Below are 18215 nucleotides of genomic sequence, written 5' to 3'. Positions count from 1 at the left end.
CTAGGCCCGCCTCTCTTTTGAGCTAGGCCACGCCCCCTCCAGACGCGGAAAGGCCAGGCTCTTTTTTTTTTTTTAAGATTTATTTATTTATTATATATGAATACACTGTAGCTGTCTTCAGACACACCAGAAGAGGGCATCAGATCTCATTATAGATGGTTGTGAGCCACCAGGCCAGGCTCTTTTTTGAGGCTAGGCCGAGGCTAACCTGTGGAGATCAGACCTGCACCTTCTATTGGGTCGTTTCTGTAACAGGGATAGGGAAAGCAAGGCCAAGGCTCTTGGAAATAACATCTGGCATTTCCCTAAAGGGACTGTCTCTCTTGCATATCACTCAACTCAGTCCCTAAACTAGAGTGGCCTGGCCTAAGGCAGCAGGCCTGTTGACCCAGCTACTAGAGTGGCTGAGGCAGAAGATTTCTGGGTTCAAGGCTTACTATGACTGCAAAGTTCAAGGCCATCCTGGGCTTCTTGAAACCCTTTCCTGAAAAACATATTTTAAAAAAATATCCGGGGTTGGGTATTTAGTTCAGTGGTAGAGCACTTGCCTAGCAAGTGCAAGACCCTGGGTTTGGTCCTCAGTTCTGGGGGAAAAAGAAAAAAAGAAAAAAAATATAAATTTAAGCCACATAGTAAATCAATCAGTACACAATTGTAACCCCAGTGCTTGAAAAGTTGAGGCAGGTTCGAGGCCAGCCTGGTCTACAGGGTGAGTTCCAGGACAGCCAGAGCTACACAGAGAAACCCTGTCTCGAAAAACCAAAAAAAAAAAAAAAAAGAAAAAAGAAAAGAAAAGTTGAGGCAGAGCTGGGCCAGTGGGCCAGGTGGTGATCCATGCCTTCAATCCTGGCCCTCTGGAGGCAGAGGCAGGTGGACCTCTGAGTTCAAAGCCAGCCTGGTCAACAGTGCAAGTTCCAGGACATCCAAGGCTATGAAAAAAAAAAAAAGGCAAACAAAACAAACAAAAAAACAGAGCTGAGGCAGGAGGATTCAGAGGAACCAGAGTTCAAGGTGGCTGAAGCCTTTCGTCTTAGCACTCAGGAGGGAGCAATACCCCACAGACTTGCCTATAGGCCAATTGGATGAAACCAATTCTTCAGTTATAGCCCCTTTTCCAAGATGACTGTAGCTGGTGTCAAGTTTAAAAATCTATCCACTCTCATCCTAAGAAGAAACAAAACAGCCGGGCGGTGGTGGCACACGCCTTTAATCCCAGCACTTGGGAGGCAGAGGCAGGCGGATTTCTGAGTTCGAGGCCAGCCTGGTCTACAGAGTGAGTTCCAGGACACCCAGGGCTACACAGAGAAACCCTGTCTCGAAAAAAAAAAAAAAAAAGAAAAAGAAAAGAAAGAAAGAAACAAAACAAACAAAAGCCAGTGAGACTGTGTCCTTCCCACCCAATTATGGCAGCTCCAGTAACTGAGTTACTTCATGGGTAACTCCGATATCCATGAAGCAAATTGGCATCCTCGACAGTGCCAGAAGGACCAACAGACTAGATTTATCTCCTCTACCAGCCATTTGTGTCCTTGAGCTGAAGGCTAAGAGATGATAGATCCCTAAGCTAAGGAGGCAATCTGTCGTTCTGTGTGTCAGGATGGGTCCAGGCAGAAACCACACTATAATTTGAACATAAAAGTTATAAGAAGTTGGCTAATTGGGAAAGCCTAAAAATCTAAGACGAGCTGGATGTGGGGGGCAGAGGGAGCACATGTATCTATAAACAATCTCTCCCCCTACGCTTCAGAGGCTGAGGCAGGGGAGTCATGAATTGGAGGCCAGTCTGAGCCTCATGAGTACCTGTCTTAAATATAATGAACCAAAATAAAATAAATGTAAGAACATAGTAGGCCAGGCATGGCAGTGAACAAATGAACATTGTTAATCTCATCACTTAGAATTGGGTGCTGCTGAAAGTTCAAGGCCAGCCTGGACTACATAACGCCACGTCCCAAGGACTAACAACCCTTAACCCTGATACAAAAGTGTGATGGATGTAAGAAGATTCAACTGTCCAGAAGGTTAAGACATGGGTGTCCAAGAAATAGGTCCCCCTGCAGAATGTGCCAGGGTTCTGGCTGGGAGGCTTCTGGGAAAGCATCTGTATCCCTCATAAAAGGAACTGACACCGCCCACTCTCTGCCTCTTTGCCCCAACTCCACATGACTTCTAGAGAACAAGGACCTCCCACCTAGTTGTTCATGACAGAAATGTCACAGAGACTGAAGCAATAGCCATGGAGCCAGTGCCGAGTGCCGATGGCTCCGGACTTATTCTGGGGGAAGGGAAGTCATCTTCATTTCACCTCCTGCGGTCGACTTCCTTTCCTTGCCCCGACATGCCTCACTGAGAGTCCTCACCTGATGGATGTATAGCTTGCTTCTGGCCTTAATGCAGTTAGTGTTGTGATGACACCACACACACTTCTCTAAAATTCAAACTAGAACAAATTAGAATGTGAGGAATTGTCTGTCATTTAAAGTTTTGATAGCTTCATTTAGACTGCCTCTCAGAAAAAGGGAAAAAGTTAGTATCTATCTATCTATCTATCTATCTCTCTCTCTCTCTCTATCTATCTATCTATCTTCGACATAGGATTTCTCTGTATATCCCTGGCTGTCCTGGAATTAAGTCTTTAGACTAGTTTGTCCTGGGACTCAGAGATCTGCCTGGCTCTGCCTCCTGAGTGCTAGGATTAAAGGCATGTGCCACCACCAACCACCCCTGTAAGGTTTTAATTTTAAATTTAAAAAATATTTTTTTCCAGGTTCATAATTTATTGTACAAATTGAGAAATGGTGGGTTCACATCAGTTTCTTCAGGCTTGGGACTTAACAGATGACGTCAGACATCTCAAAATCCATTTATGTTGCCTTTCCAGCTGGAGGGTTTCTAGGCCTTAACTTGAAGTATAAAACCAACAAAGCAATGCCTCCATATGTGGCCAGGACACAATTCATTCTACCTGTGAGGGTATAAGAGTTGAATTTTTTTTTAATACCAGTGAACTGGAAATGGCCATCACTTTCTGGATCAGCCATGACGTCAATCTTTGCCTGAATCACAAACTCTGTAGCTGATGTCCTTCAACAAACCCAGTGACCAGCTCAGCATGACCAGAAGACAAATCTTCTCTGCACGTGGCCATTAGGCCACAGTGACTCTTAAAAAATGTTAAATATACTTATTTTATGTGTGTGAATTTGCACATTTGTTTACCACGGCATGTATCTGGAGGTCGGAGGACAGCTTGAATGAGTGGCTTTTCTCATGTTATGAGTGCCGGGAATCAAGCTCCAATCCTTAGACTGTAGAAAGAGCTTTTGCTGTCCTGGTTTATTTTACTATTTTTTTTCTTTTTCTTTTCTTTCACTTAATTAATTTTTGAGACAAGAGCTTACAATATAGCCCAAGATAAGCTCAAACTCCTAATCCCGGGCTCAAGGTGAAGACACACACCGTTAATCTCATCATTGAGGAGGCAGAGGCAGACAGCGCTCTGTGAATTCAACACCAGCCTGTCTCCATATCAAGTTCCAAGCCGGTCAAGGCTACATGGTGAGATCTTGTCCCAAAACAACAACAAAAAGATCTCTAGGGCTGGAGAGATGGCTCAGTGAGTAAGAGCACTGACTGCTCTTCTAGAGGTCCTGAGTTCAAGTCCCAGCAACCACATGTTGGCTTGCAACCCTCTGCAATGGGGTCTGATGCCCTCTTCTGGTGTCTCCAAAGAGAGCAATGGCATATCAATATACATAAAATAAATACGTCTTTCAAAAATAAAAAAGATCTTTATATTTTGGGCCCAGGTAATGGCAACAACCTGAGATTCATCCCCAGGTCCCACATGGTAGGACGAGAGAACAGGTGCTTCCTGTCTTGCTGTCCTCTGACCTCCACAGGCAGGCCTTGATGGGTGCTCACTCACAAGCTGTGCCTGGTGATTCACACCGGTCATCCTAGCAGTTGGAAGGTGAAGACCGGAGGATCAGAAGTTAAAGGCCAGACTGTTTGACCCTGACTCAAATAAAACAACAAAAAATTAAACAGAAAAAAAAAATCACAGTGGCAAAGGGTACAGAATGAAATCTAAACCAGTCTTCTCCCCTAGGACAAAGTACATCCCATTCTTGGTAATCATTAACTGTTTCTTGTGACTCAGCTTCTTTCCTGCCAGTGCAAGCCCAGTGAAAAGACACAGAAATAGGTGGGCCTGGGCAGCCCTGGCTCCTCAGCGTTTCCATGGAAACTTCTGCCATGTTGACCTGCCTTATGCCTGGCATAATGTATCTACTCTCCCCTCTTCTTTGGTCTCTGTCTTTTGAACAGCTCTATACTGACACTGGTAGACTCATCTTCTGGATGGTTTGGTGGCTGTCCCTTGGACGTGGAGATTGTGTTATTGTGTCTGTTAGTGTTAGTATGTCTGTCTATGTAGCTAGATGCTCGGGTGGGATTGCTTTCTTTTTTTCTTTTTGGATGCAGTCTTCCTACATAGTAGCTCACTTAGAGTGGTAATCCTGCCTCCACCTGCAACAAGATACCTGGCTTTGACTTCTTTCTGTTACAAAGGGTGCTGCCCTGAACGTTACTGTAGTAAGCCTTTGTTTACAGAGTTTCATGAAATCTATAGAGGACTGGTTACCCCCATCCCCATACCCACCCCCAGCCCTAACTCCAACTCCATGACTGGAAGACCTCAGGGCCTGTGTGCAATCCTTGGGTTTGCAAAAATCTTTTCATTCTCACTGAGAAGCTTCTTTTTGCAGTAGCTGGTGATGAACACAGAGATTCATGATTTGATCAACATGCTAGAACAAGAGACTGTGGAGTTCTCAACCCTAAATTGGATGCCAGTATCACTCCGAGGCTCAAAGCTCTCTGTAGAATAGTGGGCAGAAAGACTAAGGGGCAGAGACAGTGGATGATTCAGGACACGACAGGGCATCTGCCCATATGAACTTACAGTGACAATGCCAGCATGCACACAAGATCTGGGAAAAGTCAAGCCAGACGATGCTCCTGCTTAGTTTCACCCTTAGCTGAGGAGCTACTGGCAACTGGTCACTAGGAGAGGGAAAGTCAGTTTTCTTCAGGTAGATGGCACCAGAGAGGCTACTATTGCTCCAGTAGATGGTCCCATGCCCATGCACATAGCTGCAGTACTAAGTGGACCCAGTGGGAGCCCCCATGGAATTAGGGGGAGAGGGAATAGGGTGGTCTTGATTGAAACACTTCACATGCATGTGTACTATTCCAAAACAACAAAAAGATTATGTCTCTTTAGGGATTTCTCCCCTTATAAATACATCTTTAAAGCAGTCTCTTAAAGCTAGTTTTGGTGGTGTGCTGCTTTAATGCCAGCAGAGGCAGAATAGGGAGGATCTTTATGAGTTCCAGGCCAGATGGGGCTGTGATTATGTTATTTGTTAAACAAATAATATGGAGAGAGAGAGAGAGAGAGAGAGAGAGAGAGAGAGAGAGAGAGAGAGAGAGTTTTAGCTGCCAGGAACGTTGGAATTTTAATAAAAAGAATCCTTGTGAAAATCTGTCAAAGTTCTCTGAATAAGGTATTTCTTTTTTTTTCTTTTCTTTTGTTTTTTTTGTTTTTGTTTTTAGAGACGGGGTTTCTCTGTATAGCCCTGGCTGTCCTGGAACTCACTCTGTAAACCAGGCTGGCCTCGAACTCAGAAATCTGCCTGCCTCTGCCTCCCAAGTGCTGGGATTAAAGGCGTGAGCCACCACTGCCCAGCTAGGTATTTCATTTTTTTTCCTGCAAAACCTGAAATGAATCTCAAATTTCCTGGTTTACCTTAAAAACAAAAAACAAAAATCAACAATAAGAACAACAACAAAAAAACCTTCCAGATGGGTGTGGGGCTGCATCCCTATAAGTCCAGCACTCAGGAGGCAGAGGCAGGGGGATTTCTGTGAGTTAGAGTCCAGTCTGGTCTGCATAGTGAGTTCTGGGATAGCCAGGACTATCTTTAAAAGCAAGCAAGCAAGCAAGCAAGCAAGCAAGCAAGCAAGCAAGCAAGGAAAGCCTATACAGCTCCAAAACAAAGTCCAAATTCCTTGGTTGGGTTAGTGATCCTACCAAGTGATCCGAGAAGGCTGTGGAGGAATGTTAGTACAGCTTCAGGGCTTGGTGTTTGCAGCCGTAGAACCAGGTTTTTACTGGAGGCTCAGTGCCTGCTGACTGTTGACAAGCACTCTGGCTGCTTCAGGGCAGAAGACGCTGAGCTGTTTGAGCAGTACAGACTTATCACTTGGCTGCTGGCTTCCGGAATTCCAGGCTCTGCCTGGCTGCCTTTCCCTTTCAGCCTGGGCTGGGCTGGCTGAGTCTTTCCTTTGCACGAGGGGATTGTCCACGTGTTCCCTTTCGGAAACTCGCCGAAACAATTTAACGCCTGTTATTTCCGGTATTTAGGAGGTTGGGGTAGGACGACGGCGAGTTCGAGATCAGTTTTACATGTTTTACAGTTCGAGATCGAGTTTACATGGTAAATCTAGGTCAGCATAGGCTACAAGGGGAGACCTTGGCTCAAAAAGCCCTAAAAAAAAACAAAAAAAACCACAAAAAAACACAAAAAAACAAATTAATGTGAGTTTAGCTTGCTTTCAGGATGTCATGTCACTCAGGATGACTTCCGACTTGCTATGTAGCTCAGGGTGGCCTGAAATTCTCCCTGCCTCCAGGGAACACAGTCTAGTTTGTGCTTAGCATTTGGACTACAGCTCTTTAAATATAAAATGCTCATGGTGGCCAGAGGGCTCACATAACCCCCGAGTTTCGGACAGCAGCAGACTGAGGTGCTATTTGGACCCTGGAGCGTTTATAGGGGAACCTTAGACGTGTCTGCCTAGGAGTTGGGTAAGTCCCCATTTCAATTTGAAAAGCATGTGACAATGGCTGTTAGTGATGTACCCTATAGCACACGAAAGCCAGAAGGTGATCAAAGTGGGGACCTTGTCTCTGCAATCGCAAGACGGGAAAACCTCCTGAAAACGTCCATGGGCCACTCGGGCACGCCAGCCCGGAAGCCAACCGGGGACAAGCGCATTCCCAAACGCTAGCGAAGCTGCCTCGCGGTATGCTCGGCGGTCCCTTGACCAAGCCAGTTTCGCTGTCCTCTGTCGCCACTGCATTCGTGCTGAGTAATGCTAAGGGTCAGCAGCTTGTGCTCTTCTGAAATGCATGCAAAAAAAGTTTTGATGCGAAGAGGAAAAAAACAAAACAAAACAAAATCCCCAAAAACCCACCAAACCCGGGAGACTCTGTCACTTAGATCCCGGGTACCAAAGTCGCCAGAAAAGGCGAAAGAGGAATCCTCGAGGACAGGATTCGACCTCAGAGGAAGAGAAAGGAAAGCGAAGGAGGACGCAGCTAGCACATCCTCTTAACCGCCCCGGAGGGCACCGAGGCCCTGGGGCTGCCTTTGGAGAGGTCCATCCCTCCCTGTCAATCAGTTCCATCCGGTGTTGCGATTGGCTGGGAGCTTCCTTGCTCCCCCGCGCCTACCTCCTAGTTGCATGGGGTTTACTTCCCCAAAGTACACGGGCCCCACCTTGTGGATCAACCGCTCCTGCCTGGACAGTGGGTTTCCGCCCAGAAAAAAGAAATGTAAGCCAATGAGAACGGGTGCATGCAGCTATTGGCTTGTCTGAGTGTCGCTCTCAGTGCATCCCGCCCTCATTTTTATAGCCCACCCAAGTATTGGTGCTGCTTCGTGTCCATCTGGGTTCTGAATCCTTCAGTTATAGGCAGATGCGGCAGCCACTCAGGAGTCCGACCCCGGGACGAAGGCACTGTCCAATCGCAGCCAAGGGGCGCGGCGGCGAGGCGGCCATTGGTCCCTGCACGCGGCCGGGAGCAGCAGGTTCGGCTGAGCGTGGCTATATAGCGGGCGGCGGGCACGCGTGCCGCGGCATCGCGCGAGGGACGCCGCCACCTCCTCCCACGCAGCAGCCCTGTCTTCCCTCTCAGCCGTTCAGGTACATGGGCCCGCGGGTGGGGCTGATCGGATGCGGGCCGGGCGTAAGCCGAGCTGCGGCCGCGAGCGGAGCGCCCGGGAGGCCGCGCGGCGGGTCCCCACCCCCACCAACGGCCGGCGCGGCCTCCTGCCTGCGCCTTGGGCCCGGCGCGTGGTCCGGCGCGCCAACGGCGGGCGTCACGCGTCTGGCCGGCCCTACGTGCTCCACGCGCATTCTCTGGCGCGCGCCGGCTCTCCGGGATGTTGTAGCTGGGCCTGGACCCTAAGGAAGCCTTCGGATATGGGGATGGGGGTTGGGAGAGCCCAAGCTGAGAGCGTGATCGCGCCTTTCAGGGCTGCAGAACGGAGGCGCGCAACCCCGGGATCAAAGGCTCAGTGGTGCAGAGACAGCCACCCCAAGACGTGATCTCTCCAAACCCCACTGTTTTCCCCTGCACTATGCCGGGAGTTCCCTTTTTTCCCGCCCTTCCCGGTCACCTGGGTGCGATCAGGTAGGCACAGTGAACTGGAGAACGAGGTAGAACCAAGGCACTCAGTAAGGAAAGGATAGGCATCTGTGCAGGCTGTGTGGCTGTGGGGCACTTGGCCAACGAACTCTTGAACCTGGGGTGCAAACCTCAGCATGAGAAAACCCGTGGTGGCATCTGTGCGAGCCAGTGTGGGACTCCCAGCGGGGTTTTGAATGACAAAGGAGGACTTGGCTTTCTTCGCACCTACGTGGATACATAGATGCGCCTTCAAGTTAGCTTCTGGAGAAAATAGAGAAGAAAATATAGGCAGTATAATGTAACTGAGTGTGCCACTCAGCAGGTCCGAAACGCACCTCGAGGTAATGGGAAATTCCCGCCAGCAGGAAGTCAAACTCTGACATTAGATCTTGACTTCTCTAGACCCCCTTTTAACTTCTAATGTTTTAGTTTTGAATCAGAACAAACTTAGATTAAAAAAAAAAAACTTTGAGAAGAATATAAGTCCAAGGAAATGAAGAGTTTAAATTCTCACCAGACTTGAGGTTAGAGTTTGAAATTGGATAGGACTCGAGCTTCAGCTCAGAGGTGGAGCACTTGGCATGGAATACAGGAAGCCCCAGGTTCAGTCACCAGAACCACAAAAATAAGTCACATCTGAAATTGCTGGGGAGAGGATGGTTTCTAGTGTCCAGTGATTGTGCATTGGGTCACAATCACCGATTGGGTTTGTTGGCAAGCACAGCAGTTAGGTCTCCTCTCAAACCATCTATGAGCAACTTTTTTTTTTTTTTTTTAAATTCTTGCTATGAGCCCTTACTGGCCTGGAACTCAGGAGGAGCTCAGAATCTCCTCAGTGCCAGGAGTTAATGTTCACATTTCATCAAGTCCAGCTAAGTAATTTATTTTAGTATTTATTTGGTTGGATTTCTAGGGTTCACAAAGACATTTTCAAGGATTTGTGGTCAACCTATGTTTCTATGGGCTACTTCTAGATCACCTACTCCCAGCTTTAGAAAGCAGGTTAGCTAGCAGATGTTTGCTACTGAAACAAGACTACAGCCAAAGTTTTAGGACTAGCTCTAAAGGTGTACATCCTTGCAAAAAGTTAAAAACCAAGGAAGTTTCAAGTTGTGCTTCTGTTTTCCAAGTAAATACAAAGTGGCAGTAAAGAACCAAAGGCTGTGGGGGGGGATGTATGCTGAACTTAACTGGCTTGCTTCTGAATATAACATTGTTTCCTTGGAACGTGTTCTACATAACCTGCATGTAGGGGTAGGCAAATGTTAGTAATTCATTACGTTTTAAAATAAAGTAGTGATCTGCATTTAACCTGGGAAGTTTTGAGTCCAGGTAGTTTTAGTAACTGCTGGAGGTCAAATATATCAAGGCGAATGGTTGTTAATGTCATCCCCACACACTCAAAACACCTGTTCTCTTGGCCTCGGGCAGGTGGTAAGCAAGGTAGGAATAGGAAACTGACTATATAGCTCTGTATCAGAAAGCAGTGAATGGAAGCACAGTGACAGAAGCCTTGGGTGCTCCCTTCCAAGCTGGTCAGAGGTGACTGCTGGTGGAGGTCAGTCTTTTGAGCTATGGTTCTAACAGGTACTACACTGGGCAGTTTTCTTTTGCTTTAACTCACATTTCGGTTTTCAGTTCTCAGGTGTCAGTCCAGTGTCTGAGCATTAGATTTTGGAAATATGTATTCTTGATCTGCTTAAAAGCAGTTTTTTTAAAAGCTGTCATTGTTTATATAATGAATTTCCTTGTATTTCTGAACTACATGGAAAGCACAAGGCATAGGTTGACTTTAGGTTTTTAAAATAGGTTTATGATTGCATATGGTTTTTCTCTCTTTTTTTTTTCCTCTTGGAGATATGGTTTCTCTGTGTAGCCCTGGCTGTCCTGGAACTCACTCTGTAGATTAGGCTGCCGTTGAACACAGAGATCTGCCTGCCTCTGACACTTGAGTACGGGTGGCACCAACACCTGGGTGCATAAGTTTTTTTAAATTAATTAGTCCAATGCTAACAGGTTTAATAAAAAAACTGAGAATTTGTAACCCGAACCAAGTTTTTCTTCAATTTTTTTTTGTCAATGTAATAGAACTGCCTGGTTACTTGTTTTTTTTGTTTGTTTGTTTGTTTTTAAAGTTACAGTGCCGAAATAGAGTTGTATGCTTTACAGTTTATATTACATTGCTGACTTACAGAGAAGATAATTGTCAAATAGGTAGATAAGCTAGGTGTGGTAGCACACATCTTTAATTCCAGCACTCTCAGGCAGAGGCAAATAGATCTCTTGAGTTCCAGGCATCAGCCTTGTCTATATAGTGAGTTACAGGCCAGCCAGAGCTACACAGTTTTTTTTTTTTTTTTGGTTTTTCGAGACAGGGTTTCTCTGAGTAGCCCTGGCTGTCCTGGAACTCACTCTGTAGACCAGGCTAGCCTCGAACTCTCGAACTCAGAAATCCGCCTGCCTCTGCCTCCCAAGTGCTGGGATTATAGGCGTGCGCCACCACCGCCCGGCAGAGCTACACAGTTTTAAGACCCTGTAAGAAAGAAAGTTAAGACCCTTAAGAAAGAAATAATGTTCCTTTTCCCCTGTAGTTGTCACAGTTGGTGGGGGAACCTTTGCCCAAGCTCAGGAGAACCTTCGTCCAACCTCAGGTGTTAAATTTAGATTCAGCAGCTGTCACCCCACTTGTAGCTAGTGACTAGTGGCTGTTAGCTAGAAATATTTACTGCTCTCTACTTTATTATTATTATTTTAATGTGCAACTTTATTTGGGAAAACTGAGCTGCTAGCCAGGTGAAAGGCTAAGAGCATAGTTTGCATTACAAAGCGGAAAGAAAGCTGCAGCCCGGGAAGGCTTAGTGCTGTTCTTTAGCAGGTGCTGCATTTTCGGTGTAAAAGGCAAAGAGCAATGTGTTTTCTGTTGGTCACTAAGCAGTTACTTTGCTGTGGCAGACTGAAACCAGGACCCAGTATGGACTCTTACTGAACCACAACCGCAGGAACTTCTAGTGTTTTAAAAATGGTCTCAGGGCTATCTTGGGCTACATACGGAGTTCAGGCCAGCCTGGATTATGTGAGACTCCACGCTAAAAAGAAAATCCTGGCATGTCCACCTCTGCCTTGGGATCTAAGTAGTTGGAGTTGTTACTCAGAATTGAGTGTAAGCTGCCTTTTCCTCTCACCAGTTTTTCTTTTTTGTGGTGTTTGGAATCAAACCAGAACCAGGACCCTGTGCTTGCTGGGCTAGTGTTCTGCCCTTGGGTTATAACCCTATACTTTGAGGTGTTGCTGTTCATCACAGGCTGCCTGTTCTCCTGAGGCTGGGATTAAGTTAAGGTGTGGGCTGCCATACATAGGTTAAGTAGTTTTCTGCTAATTTTGGAGTGGGCAGGGGCTACTCAGGGAGAAAATAACAAATTGTCCAGCTTACTGATATTTGTCATTTTTCTTCCTGGAAAAGTTAGTATTTGATATAGTTTTAAGTTCTAGAAGAATTGTAACACAGATCTGTCTACATCATCCTATGCAGTCTGTGTATTTATCAAACCAGATTGGTAACCCCATTGACGTAGGCTTTAGTTTGGTTTCCTCAGGTGCTTCTTCTGCAAATGTGCTTTGTCTGTTTCAGGATCCACAGTCTTCTTGTCTCCTTACTCTCCTCTCACCTGTGAGGTTCTGTTCTCTGTCCTTCACCACCTTGACACCTAGGATCTCATTCAGGTTTGTCTTATGACTAGATTGGGTTTATGGTTCTGTGGGAGGACCACGGAGGTCTATACCACCATCTCCTGTGCCATCCATGGCACTGTGGTACCTTTATGGTATGAGGAGGGTAAGGTGGCTGTGTTCCCCTTTTCACTCTGATTAGGTCCTACTCATACCCAAGGGAAGGGAAATGTGACTATTTCCTTTAGGAGAGAGAATCTGAGTTTGTAGGCATGTATACTAAAGTTGCTAACTAACATTTATGGGTGTTTGTGAGAAATTCTCGACTATATAGACCAGGCTATCCTTGAACTCAGAGATCTACTTGCCTCTGTCTCCTTAGTTCTAGAATTAAAGGCAAAGGATTATGTAACCACATCCAGCTAGGTTGGTTGGTTATTTATTTATTTATTTATTTATTTATTTATCTGTTTTGAGGTAGGGTCTCCTATAACGTAATCTGGCTTCTAGTGCTTGATTCTTCTGCTGGGACTAAAAGTATATAGACATTCCTGATTTTGAAGACTGTTCTGAATATTTATATGAACGTTATAGCTGTCTTCAGACACACTGGAGCTGAGGCAAATTTTGAACTTGTAGTCTTCCAAGTAACTGGGGGTTCATGTTCCCTGAGGCCTGGGTGCCTCTGTTGTTACTTAAGTGTTTTCTTCTTTGCATTAATTAACAGAGTGTGTTTCCTGCCCCAACTTAAAATTAGCCTTTCACCAGAGAGAATTTTGGAGGGATTGTGGCAGGTAGTAAAGTCTAAAGGATTTAGGTGACAGATTGACAGATTGTCCCATTACTGGGGCTACACTTGCTTCTGAAGAGATTGACAACAAAGTTAGAAGCAACAAAGTTGCTCTGGTCCTGGAAAGACATTGTTTCAGTTCCCAGAGTCTTGATTTCAAACATTGAAATACAATGTATACCCTTCAAACACAAGTAGCTACTTGATATTCTCAGTGTTGTTTTTTTGTGTTTTGGTGCTCTTTGATACATTTGTAAAATAGTCAAAATGACACTTTTGTCACTACACAGAATAATTTGCATTGCTTTTTAAAAAATTCCTTTCTGAGGAGAGCAAGTTCAATTCGGATATCCATATGCATGAGTGCTTGTGTGTGTACATGCATGCATACTAAATAAATAAATTAAAAGATGATTAACCTGGTATGGTGGTGTACATCTTTATTCCTAGCAGTCAAGAGTCAGGCAGGTAGATAATTTCACACCAGCCTGCTCTATGTGGTAAATTGAAGCCAGGTCTACAGGGTGAGACCTTACCTTAAAAAAAAAAGTCAGGGTTGGAGATACATGAAGACTAATTTTTCCATGTAGATTAGCACTCCTTTCTGTCTTTCTGGGAAACCTTTTTAATGTCTCTTTGGGTTATTTTATTAGTGTAGGGGAAAATTTAAGGATGGCTTTATCAGGATCTACATACGTTTAAAGAGGTGGTCTGACTTTTATGCTCATGTAGTTATCATCACAATCAAGAGAGTAAACTGTTTACCCCTGCAAAAGTATTCCCAGGACCCCTGTGTGTTTCCTCCTAGGTAAGGAAGCTGAGCCAGCAGGTTCAAGGTTAGCCTGGGCAATTTAGTGAGATCCTGCTCAGAGAAAAAGCCTGCTTGGCATTCACTAAGTTCAAACCAAACACTGGGGGAAAAAAGAATCCTTGGCTCAACTTAACAGTCATGTAGTTTGTCTTTGGAAGATTGGCTTCTGTTTGCTGATTTGGTTTGACCCATTTCAAGATTAAGGGGTAGGTGAACTTGTGCATGCCCACAGAGGCCACAAGGACCATTAGAACCCTTGATGCTGGCGTTAAAGGCGGTTGTCAGCTATCCGGTACTGGTGCTGGGATCTGAATGAGCAGTACGTACGTGCTCTTGATCATAGAGCTGTCTCCCAGCCCTCCCCTTGAGTTGGCTGTTTGGGTATGTATATTGAATTGTATTACTGTTTCTTAAAGAATGTGGTATGCTTACTTGTGTTTGTGCTATCCTTTGGAATTAGTCATAAATATGTGGGTGGTTTTTTTTTTTTTTGTAGCGTGGGGATTTGAACCCAGGGCCTTATTCATGCTAGTTAGACACTCTGCCACTGAGCCACAAGCCTGGTTTCAACACTGTCCTGATAAGTTAGTTCCGTGGATCCCTTTGTCTATTTTCATAGCTAACCTGTTAGCTCATTTGCATCTGTGTTTATTAAGACTACCTGTCTGGCTTTACTTTCCAGGTATTGAAAATGCGTGAGATTTCCTCACTACTACGTAGTGCTTTTTTTTGTTTTGTTTTTCAAGACAGGGTTTCTCTGTGTAGCCCTGGCTGTCCTGAAACTCACTCTGTTGACCAGGCTGGCCTTGAACTCAGAAATCCGCCTGCCTCTGCCTCCCAAGTGTTGGAATTAAAGGCATGCACCACTACTGCCCGGCTGTGTGGTGCTTTTTGTAACAATTGACCTGTTTTATTAAAATTGCTTTTTAGCTCTCATTCAGGGTGGTTTGAAATTCATTATGTACTTCAGGCTGGCCTTGGACTCGTGATCCTCCTGCTGGGGTTCACTCAGAACTGGGATAATAGTTGTGAACATGTACGCCTGGGTTTCTGTGCTGACTTCCTGATTATTATACAGAGTATGACTCTTAGATGGGTAAACTGGGCCTTAGACCCTGGTGATGCGGTGCAGTCAGTGTTGGTTTTCAATGTTGGGACTGATGCTTTTAAGGGTTTTATTGTATTTTTCTTTACTTTTCAGTTGTTTACATGTGCATGTGGTCACCTCACAGAGATTCCTGTGGTGTCAGCAAGAGCTCAGCCAGTTTCTCTTTGATGTTACCAATCTTACATTTTACAGACAAGGCAGTCTGTGTTTGTCTTATGCTATGGTGAGTTCTTTGTAGATGGGCACAGGAGAGAATTGTAGGTTATTCTTTCCAGACTGTCCTCGTAGTACAACACCCACCCTTGCTGCTTGTTACTGATTGCCTGAGAAGAGATAGTTTTAAATGTTTTGTTTGTTGTCTGTCTGGTACTTCCTGGGAATTGACAGTTCTGCTTTGATTATGTGGACTGTTTTGCATTCTAGGCAAGTGCTCTATTCCCAAGCTGTTTTTTTTTTTTTTTTTTTTCTTCAGTAATTTTCAGTCTTTGGTGCTGGGAACTGAACCCAGGGCCTCGTTATGCCAAGCGTGTTCCTCAGCACTGTCCATTGTGGATAGTAACTTCTCATATTCTATCATTCAGACTTTAGAACTGTCACTTGTGTGAGCTGTTGACATGCTACTTTTGAGTTTGTTGGAAAGCGTAAGCAGCGGTGTTGAGACTTGTGGGGTGACTGGGTTTCATTGCTCCTGCTCCCTGTCTATCAGCACTGGGGTGGACGGGGTGGTTAGACAGGAGTGGTGGAGAACCCTTCATTGGCACTGTCCATTTCAGCAAAGATGCTATGAGATCTAGCAACCTGAGAAGTTAGAAGCTTGCAAGCCAGTCAGTCCAGCCAATAGGAAATTAGGTGTGTGTGTGTGTGTGTGTGTGTGTGTGAATATGTTGCTACTTTTTCTTTTTGTGTCTCTGAGGCTGACTCCAGGTCCATGGCAGGAAGCACCCTACTGACTCCCACCCCTGCAGTCTTGTATGTTTTATGATTGAGTTTTTTTTTTGAAAATGGATTTTTTTCATGCAGTATATTTTGATTAAAGTTTCCCCTCTCCCACCTCCTCCCAGATCTTCTTCACTTTCCCATTTATCCAAGTCCACAGCCCTTCTTTTCCTTTCACTAGACTACAAACATGTATCTAATAGTAGTAAAGTAAAACAAAAATCAGAGTAGGACAACAAACAAACAAACTGGAAAAAAAAAGCAGCCAAAGAGAAAGCACAGACACACAGAAAAGACCATCATATATAAACAAAAGATCTGTAGAAAGTTTTAAAAAAGCGCCCAGACAAAGCATTGTGAAACAAACAAAAAAACCTCCAAAAATACCATTGAGTTCATTTTGTGCTGGCTGTTGACTGCTGGGCATAGTGTAGTCGATCAAGTGAGGTGAGAGAAAGCGTATTCTCCATTGTGAGTGTTACCCATTATTGAGAGAGCTTCTGGGTTGGGGTGGGGGCTTGTGTCCTCTTCCTCTCTTAACACTGGGACTCCATCTGGTCCTGTGTGTGCTGCCACAGTCTCTGGTTCATATATGTGTCAGCTTTGTTGTATCTAGAAGCCCTTGTTTCCTTGGTGTCTCCTGTCTCCACTGGCTTGCATCTTTCTGCTTCCTCCTCTGTTAGGTTCCCTTAGCCCTGAGGGGGAAGGATTTGATGAAGACATGCTATTTAGGATGAACGTACCAAGGTCTCTCACTCTGTACATTGTTCAGTTGTGGGACTCTGTATTTGTTCCCATCTCCTGCAGGGAGAAGCTTTGGTAACAGCTCAGCAGGGTACTGATCTATGAGTGTAGCAGGACATCACTAGGAGCCTTTGTTCTTTTACTATGTTCCCTTAGCAGAACTGTAGTATTTGGTTTTCCTCTAGGTCCATGGTTTATCTAGTCTCATATATTCCATTCCATGGGCCTTAATTCCAGTGACTGAGTGTATTGAAGGACTGGGGGCTTTGCAGATTGCTTAATAAAAATGTAAAGTTGGGGGTTTGCAAAGTGGGTAAGTGGTTCAGGATACTTGCCATTATTGTGGATGTCTGATTCCCAGCACCATATGAGGTGATTCACAACCATCTTAACTCCAGCACAAGCACACGCACAAATAAAAAAAACAAATTGTAAACGTTAGAATACTAAACTTTGTTAAGTGAAAATGGTTTATTTAACCTTTCACTTTTCCAAGGTTAATTTTCTTTCATTTCTGATTTCTCTAAACCACAATGACTTAAGGGTAGGGTTTATGTTCTACTCCAGAGGTTACCCTCCTGAGAAAAGTGTAAGACGTAGGAGTGACCTGACGGAGTGCCTACGGAGCTTGCAATGTCTTATGGGACAGAGTGTCTTGTCTGCTCCAGCCCTTCCAGGGTGTGGGAGACTTGCTGTTTGCAGTTGAAGTCATCCAGCTGGCCAGCTTCCTGGTGCTGATCTTGGTAGCTTTATCACTAGCCTGTTAGTTACACTGGGAATAGGGGAGGGTGTTATGTGTCCACATTTGCAGCTATTTCTAAAAAGCCCTTTGGAGAGGACACAGTGTAACAAGCAGCAGCTCTGGCTGAGTGAGGAAGGAGCCTTGGAGCCACCACAGCTGTGCTTTCATAGAACTTACCATTTTCACAGGTTTGCATTGTTTCCATTTGCTCCCATGAGCACATGTCTTTCTGGAAAGAATGTTTGAATTGTTTTTCGTTTTTTAATTGTTTTAGGTTGGACATAATTGAGTGCTGATAGCCTATTGAAGTCCAGCAATTGAGGCCAAGGCTGGGGGAAAATGAATTCTGGGCCAGACTGGGTTACATAGAATTCATCTGCTTCAAAGAATTGAGAGTTGACTAGTTTGAGCAATAATAGGAAAACATTCTCAAGAGTTGCTGTGTTATCCTTGGTTCAGAAAAGAGGATGAATTAGTTCGACAGTAATTTAAAATGTAGATTACCTTAAACTCAGCAATCCTGCTTCAGCCTCTCAAGTGCTGAGATGACAAGTACGTGCCAGTATGTTTAAGAATTCCTCGTGTTCAAGTTATTGTGGTTTTTGGTGGGGGTGTTATTTGCCTTATTTCTAGGGTACAGACCATTAAAGTAACTCACAGAGTTAAAGTAAGCTCACAGAGGTTTGGAATGAGGTACCAGTGTATTCTTTGATGTAATAGAAGGGTTGCTGGTGTCTTTGAGGGAGAGGAGAATCATGGCTGAGGTTGCAGGCGGCTCTAGGTCATTGATTCATACCTCAGTAACTTCATTGGTGCTCTGAATTCACAGAAGGAAGACTTTCTAAGGAGGGGTGGAGAGTTTCTAAGTTGTTACCTTAAATCTGAAGACTGGAGTGAGTCAGATTCTGAGCTCCATTATTGTAGACAGCCAGGCAA

General features: G+C 44.9%; 1 protein-coding gene and 1 pseudogene across 1 annotated transcript in view; one reads left to right on the top strand and one right to left on the bottom strand.

The window, feature by feature from the left end:
* Positions 1-2864: 2864 nt before the first annotated feature.
* Positions 2865-3041, bottom strand: LOC114627931 (annotated as a pseudogene).
* A 4876-nt stretch (positions 3042-7917) lies between these two features.
* Positions 7918-18215, top strand: part of G3bp1 (G3BP stress granule assembly factor 1) — a 33221-nt gene continuing 22923 nt past the window's right edge. The window contains exon 1 of the mRNA XM_028775916.1: positions 7918-7995. The gene's annotated coding sequence lies outside the window, so the exon portion shown is untranslated. The remainder of the gene's footprint in view (positions 7996-18215) is intronic.

This window comes from Grammomys surdaster, unplaced genomic scaffold (genome assembly GCF_004785775.1).
Source record: "Grammomys surdaster isolate TR1022 unplaced genomic scaffold, NIH_TR_1.0 262, whole genome shotgun sequence".
NCBI lineage: Eukaryota > Metazoa > Chordata > Mammalia > Rodentia > Muridae > Grammomys > Grammomys surdaster.
Note: the sequence above shows the minus strand (reverse complement) of the source record. Positions and strands in the feature narration are given on the sequence as shown.